At 34.1% G+C, this 9741-nt stretch overlaps 1 pseudogene across 1 annotated transcript; it reads right to left on the bottom strand.

Annotated features, from left to right (window-relative positions):
- Nucleotides 1-1119: 1119 nt before the first annotated feature.
- Nucleotides 1120-7101, bottom strand: LOC148948979 (uncharacterized; annotated as a pseudogene). Its single transcript, XR_016142244.1, has 2 exons — nucleotides 5850-7101; nucleotides 1120-2107 (listed from the first exon to the last, which is right to left on the bottom strand). The product of XR_016142244.1 is annotated as an uncharacterized LOC148948979 (transcript).
- Between the last annotated feature and the right edge of the window lie 2640 nt (nucleotides 7102-9741).

The following is a 9741-nucleotide window of genomic DNA, read 5'->3' as shown; positions in this document are numbered from 1 at the left end:
CTGACGGCAAAATTTCCATATTTTAAGTGTACAATTGCATTTTGAAGGTAAATTACAAAGAAGCTTCAAAAAGAACTATTTAGTCTTAAATAGCAGTTCGTTTGCTATTGTCATTTTAGAGTTGAAACTTTAATTTTTGGGAATTCTCATATGAAAATTAAAGGGGGTGATATCGGTGTGAGTAAATTTCTTACCACTTGTGAATAAAAGGAAATACTTAGCAAGGAAGTTCGAAGGAGCCTCCTAATTTTAAGTCTAGGGACGGTGAGGATGATTTAATAATATATTTTTGTTTTATTATAATTATTTATTCTACTCTTAGTAAGAAGTTAAATGGACTGAGAAAACAAATTCATAATACGTATTTTTTTATTTAAGAAATAGATAGATAAAATTTCATATTATTTTCAGGGATAAAAAATTAGGGAAGGCTGGATGGTTCGATTATGGCCCCCATTTTCTTTAATTTATTTAGTTCCTAATTAAGGGTGTTATTTGTTTTGGTTTTAAACTTATATCGAAGCGAATGATTATATTAAACATGGTCCGTAATTCTTGATTTTTGAAGGGCTCTATTTTGAAACTCGCAATCTGTACCAAAGACACACTTTTGTGTGCAGTGAATATAATGTAATGTTGCTGACCTCACAAGGCCCATATTAGTTAGTGGAGTAGCTTGGCTACGGCTATCTAGGGCATTCTGATTCAATTGAATACTATGAAATAACTCATGTCAGTTTTTTTTATTGATTCCTTTTGTTACATATATATGACGTATATATATACGTCATATATATGACGTATATATATATACATATATATGTTACATATATATAACACACAGATTTTTAAAGATCATCAAAGGTCAGGATCCTCTAAAGGGAGAAGGAGTGGAGGTAGGTACCTGTCATGTAGACAGATTTTGAGACCATCTAGAGAGAGAAGGAGAGGAGAGAGGTACTTCAAAATACCTCCCCTGGACATACTTTAGCCCATAGACCTATCCCTGAAAGTTATATATTAGATCTATGGCTAATAAGACGAAAAGAAGACAAATCATGTGAGTACCTCGCCTGTACACAACAGAACCTTTTTAGTTGTTTCTCTGTTGTTATACAAGTTTATCATTCAGTTTTAATGTATTCTACTTTCGTGGTTATTCCATAGAGTAGTAACTATATGTACTAGTTCGACCTTTTCTTTTTGTTCATTTTTTAGTTTACATTTATTCCTGTTTTTGAAGCTGTTGTGGTTTAGATTTTTGTTTCTTAACGGTGAAGATACCTTGTCGAATATAGGCGAAATATTCGTGCGATTACTCTGCTTTCTGGCCATAGATCCGTTGTTTCTCAAGATTTTCTTCTTTGGTTTTGTCATGATGGCAGGGCTCAAAGGCGGATATGTCATGATCCCGGAAAATCTAGGGCGGATATGCATATGATTTTTTTTTTATAAATGTAGGGAGGAGAGTAATTGCCCCCTCCCAATTGCCACCCTGAGTTGCAGATCAATTCGGCTTTATTTATAAAGCAGTAAGGTTCAGCTTATCGCTAACTAATTCATTACTAAAGACTATATGGCACAAATAGGCACAGATAAATCACAAATAATTTCAAAACAGGAATACAAAGATTTTGACTAGCTTGTAATATCAAATACACACGCTAATTATAGGCCCCAGCCTGGGGTAGGGACACGACCTCCCCACAACAAACTAATGTCTGCTACCAAACAGTTGTATCTTCTTTGCAATGAATAACAACTTAAGAAAATAAATTGTCATTCCGTCTAGAAAATTAAAAGAAGAAAAGATTGTCATCATTACATATTATTTTTATGTTTTATTCGACAAAAAGAAACAATAAAGTTTAGCTTATCCCTAGCTTCCCATCTTCTTTAGTCATTACTACAAACTATATGGCACAAATAGGCACAGATAAATCACGAATAATTTCAAAATAGGAATTCAAGAATTTTGACTAGCCTATAATATAAAATATATCTGGTAAATATGGGCTCAAGCGCGTAGGACTGGATAGGGCCTCCTCACAACAAACTAATGTCTGCAGCCAAACAGTTGTATCTTGTTCATAATCATTCCATCTCACTAAAAAAAAAAAAAAAAAAAAAGATTGTCATCTTTATATGTTTATTTTTGAATTTTATTCGGCAGACTGAAGCTTTAAAGTTCAGTTTATCTCTAGCTTCCCTTCTTCTGTTGTCATTACTACAAACTATATGGCACAAATAGGCACAGATAGATCACAAATAATTTCAATATAGGAATACAAGGATTTCGACTAGCCTATAATACCAAATATATATATATATATATATATATATATATATATATATATATATATATATATATATATATATATTATATATATATATATATATATATATATATATATATATATATATATTATATATATATATATATATATATATATATATATATATATATATATATATGCCAACCATGGACCACAGCATGGGGAAGGAGACAGGCCTCCACACAACAAACTAATGTCTGCTATCAACTGGTTGAATCTCCTTTACAATAAATACGGGCTTTAGAAAATAAATTGCCATTCTGCCTCAATAAATTAAGAAAAACAAATCGTCATCTTTACATGGTTATGTTTTGGGTTAATTACAATACAAAACAGTCTTCAAAGAAGGCTAACCTCCATTTATACCTGAATATGAAATTCTACCTTCATCCTAAAGACATTTATATTTTTATACAAAATTGCTCATCTCTGACTTATATATGACTTAATTTCAACGCAATGACTTAAAAAAAATAAACAACAGTTACTTTCAAAACCTTTTCTTTCACAAGACACCATGTGTCTAATACATCATCCGCTCAGAGTCTACAGGGAAAAAATCTATCACTTGTTTCAGCTTTACAACAAAAACAGCTACGAATATTAAGGTTTCAGTTCGGCGACCAAAACTATCTTAATAAACCCCAAGTGACCATTACTGATGCGTTTTTTCTTATACGCTTTTAATTAAATATTAGTTAAACCATTTTGTAACAAAACATAAATATTAAGTTGAGATTTGCTGCAAGGACGGCTACTAATAATTAGCTTTTAGGTCCGACGCACGTTTTCGACCAAAAGGGCTCTCAACAAGCGCGAAGTCACTATTAAAGCTATGAAGTTTATTTTCTATGCACACGGATCTAGTAAATAAAATAAAACCAATTTTCTCAAGACATAAATCAGGAGACAGAAAATAATTAGTCATAGGGGTTACAAGGGCAGTGACAAATTTACGGGTGGGCCGTGGGTCATTAAAGTCATATAAATAGCAAAAATACGCAGTTTTCAGCGCATTTTCTTCAGAAAAAAGTGCATACAAATTCTTGCCACGACACTTCCACAACAGGGGGATCAGTTGCTGAAGGTTTTAAACTGAATTTCATTTTTGTCCCACAAACATTCTAAGATATGCAAGACAGTAGTACAGAACAGTATAGAACAGTGAAAGAGAGAGTAATACACATGCTATAGAACAGTGAACACTATAAAACAGTCAACACAATAGAACACTAGACCTCTAGAACAGTGAAAGAAACAGTAACACCCATGCTATAGTGCGCACTATAGAACAGAAACACCATAGATAAGTGAAAGAAACAACAATATAGATACAATAGAATCATCAACATTTTTAGTATTGTATACTTTAAGCTCTAGAATAACTATGTTAGAGGAAATGAATTAATTTACTATAAAAGAGCAAAAAACTGACATAACGGGTGGACAGATATAACGTTTTTAAAGCTAAAACGGTCGTAGATGTTCAATATGGCCTAATTTTACCCAATTTCTCGAATGAGACTTTTTAGCTCATGGAATCTCACTTACTATACTGCTTGGATGGTTTAGCCAACCGCATCTTCTTTGTTGAATATCCCTGTGTTAAATCGTATGTTATTTGTGAAGAACACGTTACTCTTTCTGTGAAAAAAGACACCTTATTGATAAAAGCGCGAGTGCACGCTATTAAAGCGCTGGAAGGAAACGCAACATCTGTCCTGTCCTATGGACGTTAAACCAAACGCTGTCTAAGCCATGAAAAACAACGAAAAAACATAAAAATTTTAAAAATAACTTTGGATCTTATTTCTTTGGCATTTTATTTCTTTTTAAAGTCACATTTAAGCGATAATACTAACAAGACTTGTAAAAAGAAATAAAAGCAACTCACGTTAGCTTTTAAGATGTTTAAGTTGCAGTATTCCTATTTTATTTTACGGTTTTCATTAGAGGCAACTAGTGTTTGGGTTGCTAGAGGTATACACAACTAGAAAATAAAACCAGAAAATAAAATCCAACCAAGTAAAATAGACAAAACCCAAGAATGAACTAAAATAAAACAAAACATTATGTAATGATTTAACTTCAACGGGACAAAAGAAAAAGTGTAAAAAGATTACGAGTGTGAGCCTTTTTTTAAACTTATTTATTTTTACTTAGCTGATGGCTTACGAAAGGAAATCAATAAAAAAGAATTTTTTTTTTTTCACCATTATCTTCCATTTTGCTTATTGCTTCACGTCTTTAAATCCTTTGATAAAATATTAAAGCCTTTTTGGACTATGTTTAATACAGTCAGTAAAAAAGGGAGAAAAAAGCTTTTTTAGATTTCAGTTTTTTCATTTCTGAGAAAACGTCATCAGCCGACTATGCGTACGCTAAGAAAGAAAAGTGTTTATAACAACCGATTGCTGCATCTAATTCCCGATCATAAAAAGAGAGGAAGAAAATAACAAAATGAAAAATAAAGGTGAAAATAAAAAAAAAGTGAAAAAACTAGGATTTTGTCAGCCAGTGGCGAACCATGAAGAAGAAGAAATAGGCAAATATTTCGACAAGGACCTCCGCCAACTCGTCCTCAGTGCTAAACAAAAAAGAAAGAAAAGAAAAAAGAAACCAAAGAAAATCGAACCTTTCGAAGTTTGCTTGATAACGACAGAATTTTTTTTTCTGTCGTTGTCAAGCAAACTTCGAAAGGTTCGATTTTCGTTGGTTTCTTTTTTCTTTTCTTTCTTTTTTGTTTAGCACTGAGGACGACTTGGCGGAGGTCCTTGTCGAAATATTTGCTTATTTCTTCTTCTCCATGGTTTGCCACTGGCTGACAAAATCCTCGTTTTTCCACCTTTTTTTTTTTTCATTTTGTTATTTTCTTTCCTCTCTGAGTTTCATTAGAAGAAAATAAAGAAAGAAAATCTTCAATTTTTAAAAGTCGGCTTCTAAGTACACACAAATATTCTAGAAAAAAGAAAAAATTCTTCAATTTTTCAAATCTGGCTAGCGAGTAAACGAAAATGAGTTAGAAAATATACGAAGGAACATTAGATCATCATCGTATGGAGGGGTTCAACATTGGTTTTCGTAGTTCCTAGGTGTTTCAAACAATTCACATTGCTTCGTGTGATTCAGATTTGCCCCCCTCCATCTTCAAATAATTCCCTATCTACAAGCCAGTGTTTAACCCAACCTTTCCCTATTTTTGCTTCGTTTGTTTAGAACAGAAGTTCTGAAGAGGTAAATACTACGTTTGTTTTCAACTAAACCCTAACTTGCTCAGCCCTCCACTGAGGTTTTCCTTATATTTTTTGTGTAAAGTTAAAAGAAAGAAAAAATAGTTGAAACATGCATTACTCTGACACTTGACCTTTTTACAATTTTAAATTTCGTATTTTCACGCCTATCTCTGCTCCTAATTAACTTGGTACGTCCTCATTTTTTTTTCAGAAAAAAAAAAAAAAAAAAAAATAATAACAGCTTAACATAAAAAAGAAAGAAAGAAATATCCAGCTTTACATGTTCAAATGGTTCAGTAGCTCAGTTGAGATGAACAACGTAACGAGGTAAGATTTGCTTTTCGTTATTAATGATAATCATATTTCCTCTTCCCATTGAATCCTTGCCCACACGATTTGAATCATATCCAGCAGCAATATTAACACGGTTATTTACATCCTGCGATTTTCCCGATAATATTTTACACAGAACAAGGGCCTTAACTCCACCAGCGTATCCCAATGAAGTTTCAGGGAGTTCTCAAAAATAATGCCCGTATCCATAGGCAGTCGTCTTTATATAAGAAGTTTGGAAATTACTCTTAAGAATAGAGTCGATGTTTGATTCGACTGGCATGCCGTGAAATTCCAGAATAGGTTTTTCTTCATCTGCATTATTTCCATAATTCTCTTTAAATTGCTTTAGTGTTTAAACAAATTGGGATTCAAGGACAGGGTTTACAACATAAGTAACTTTTACAACCTCCCTGGTTTTACAATGGCGTCGAAACTGTGCCTCAGCAACACGAAAGTGGTAATCTAGCTCATCAGAGGGGTCAAATGACCTACTAGGAAGTATGTCGTATTTTTGAAATGTCGTAGCTAGAGTGCTTACAGCAGAAATATACAGTTGGGTCACTTTAAACTTAATAACATATCTTGGATACGCTTGACGAGGGTCATAAATCACAAATTCATCAAACATAACCCCTCCTGCTATTTTTGTGTCCCGGGGGGGGCAAAGACAGAGTCATAACCTAATCTCTTAACAGTTTCCAAATTCAAACTATATTGAGGACTGGTAACTTTCATTTCTTTGCCGAACGAAACATCACATAAAAGTAATACATTAGATCCTTTGGTATAAACGGCCTGAGCACTCTTACTAGAATCGGTTGCAAAATAAATACCGCAACCAAACATTCGAACTTGGCCGTCATTCCGAGGTAATCGAAAGCCATTACGTATAATTTTCTCACAAGCTTCAGCATTCGTACCGTGGAATTTCTCACGTGTATTTGAAGCTTTGATTAAGTTGGCTTGACAAGAATGAAAAGCTTCAAGCAGACTTGCATTGAAAACTTCCTTGACTGAAGTCAATTCAGGATACCAGCTATGGGTAGGTTGGATGTATTTCAAAACTTTATCTCTCACATCCAAAAATGCTGAGGATGAAGGATCCAAATCGATAATTTTGAATTTTGTTGCCTCATTCTTAAATTCTATCGCTGTTTGCGTCGCCAAATCTTGGTACGTTTTAATTCAACGCTTTTGGGTTTCTGAAAAGAAGAAAAACCATGTTTAACTAATCAGATTCAGTTTAATACTCATCAAATTAGCATTTAAGAATGTACCAATATCAATTTAATTCATCTGCTTTTTAAAGATCACCGTTGACGTCTACTTTATTATAAATTAAAATTGGTGGAGCGGCATATAACCAAAAAGTCAATTACTTACTACCTGTTACTTGTTTGGGAGGAGGATTTACTCGATGTTTCCTGAGAAATTGCCTAAGGATTGTTTTTGGTACCCGACTGACAGACCACATCTCAATCAGAATGCCGTTCAAAAATGCGGTTCAATCCAACTTTTTAGGGCTATCGAGAGAGAAACGTTGAGATGGCTAGGATACGTCCTGCGGATGAAGGCTGAGAAATTGCCGACGATACTCTTTATTAGTCAGCCGTCTAGGGCCAAACGAAAAGCAGATCGTCCCGAATGGGAAGGATGGATGTAAAGAGTGAGGCTAGAAATAAATTGAATGGTTGAGAGTATTGAGCCAGGTCACTGCCTACTCCTTCCATTCCTTTTCCCAATTAATCAAGGATTTTCGGTTCAACACCTGTTTGATCAGAGTGGTATCTGGCCTCCGACATACCTGAAAAAATCAAGTTAGGCGGTGTCTTTCTTTATTAGTGCACCGACGTCACATTTACGGCAAAAATGTATTCAAATTTCGGTGCCACTGACTCTTATCCAAGAAAAAGACTAAGAACCTGCCTTGCAACATGCAACTCTTATTAATAACATTTTTGCATCGTTTTTACATATTATTTTGAATTATACATCTGATCATTGTGTTGTTGTTTCGGACTTCCCTGGGTTAAGAGTGGAACTTAAAATGACACCAAATACAAGTTATAAAACGGTAATTAGCCAGAAAAAATAGATGAGATAGAAATAAAAATAGGAGATAGGTTGGACTGATGTGTTAAGTATTGAAGACCCGAATCGGTCAATTGTTTTATTATACAGCAAGTATAACCAAATATTAGACCAACTATTTCCCTTGGTACTAAGAAAAAGCAATGATTTACCTCGTAAGCCATGGGTTACTCAAAGCCTGTTAAAGACTAAAAAGAAAAGATTGTATAAGTGAAGATCCAGTATCCAAATGAAATTAATATTGCAAATTTTAAAAAATATAAAACCCGACTGATTCTTGTTCTCAGGAGGCAGAAGCAAAATATTATCAAAAGGAATTTAGTAAATGCGATTCACCTCGGAAAACATCGAAAATAATAAATGAAAAAATTAATAATGTAAAAAAAAAGAATCCATCTAACATTACAATTGATGAGAGTTAAAATAACGGATGAGAAAGGAATAGCGAATTCATTAGCTGATCATTTTAGGAACGTTGGGAATTATCTGGTGGATCAAATTACTGATGGAAGACATAATGATAAGAAATGTTTACCGAACAAAGTAGACAAGACTATATTTATATAGTTTTCTATAGTTTATATATATTTATATCCAGTTCTTTGAGTACCAAAAAGCTGTTACTAGTTTGAAAAAACGGATTTCGACAGAATGTGATGGTATGTCGACTTCTCTGTTTAAAGAATTAGCCGATTTACTTTCTCAGTCGCTTTTATATATTTTTAGTTCTTGCAAAATAAATGCATTTTTTTTGGTTTGTCCTTAAGTAGCTAAAGTTTTATCTTTATTTAAAAAAAGGTGACAAAGACAATCCAACCAATTATATGCCTATTACAATTTTATCACCTCTTTCTAAAGTTTTTTAAAAGATACCAAAGAGTAGGTTTACTTCATTTCTGGTAAAAAATAATTTTTTCTCTCAGTCAGTTTGGTTTCTTCAGTGGTAGGTCAACAGAGCAAGCAGAAGCTCCTTTACATCATTTCTAATCAGAGGCTATACTACTACTACTACTAACAACTCATCGCAGCACCAAGCCGCCTGAGGCCAACACAGCTACGCACGCTCCTCCTCCACCCCAATCTATTCAAAGCCTCCCTTTTTACACCCACCCACGAAGTTCCCATTTCCTTTAAATCTGTCTTTACTACGTCCTCCCACCCCAGACGGGGACGACCTGCTTTCTGTTTAGCCCTAGATGGTTGGCCGAAAAGAACAATCTTCGGCAATCTGTCATCCTTCATCCGCACAACATGCCCTAACCACCTCAACCTTTCTTTCATTATAAACCTAGAAAGCGGTATTGAACCACATTTTTCGTATAGCCTATTGTTTGAAATACAGTCAGTCAGCTGGGTACCCAGAACAATCCTTAAGCAATTTCTCTGGAAAACATCTAGCAAATCTTCATCCGGTTTTCGGAGTGTCCATGCTTCAGAGCCATATTTGACCACTGTCATCACTGTAGCTTCTAATATTCTAATCTTGGTTTGCAGACTTATCTTCTATTCTTCCAGACTTTTTTTAACTGTGAAAAATCACCCTGAGCCTTGGCTATTCTATTTTTGACGTCTTCACTGCTCAAACCATCTTTACTAATAATACTACCAAGGTAAGTGCAGCTGCCCACCTGATCAATCTTTTCATTACCCAACGCCATCTTTTAATTTTCACTTATTCCTAGCCTTAGTGACTTAGTCTTCCTAACATTAATTTTCAAACCAATACTAGCACCCTGCACTCGCAA

The sequence above is a fragment of the Artemia sp. Qi Xiang Cuo genome, chromosome 9 (genome assembly GCF_049724085.1).
Source record: "Artemia sp. Qi Xiang Cuo chromosome 9, ASM4972408v1, whole genome shotgun sequence".
Classification (NCBI taxonomy): domain Eukaryota; kingdom Metazoa; phylum Arthropoda; class Branchiopoda; order Anostraca; family Artemiidae; genus Artemia; species Artemia sp. Qi Xiang Cuo.
The sequence above is the reverse complement of the archived record's forward strand: the minus strand, read 5'-3'. Positions and strand labels throughout refer to the sequence as shown.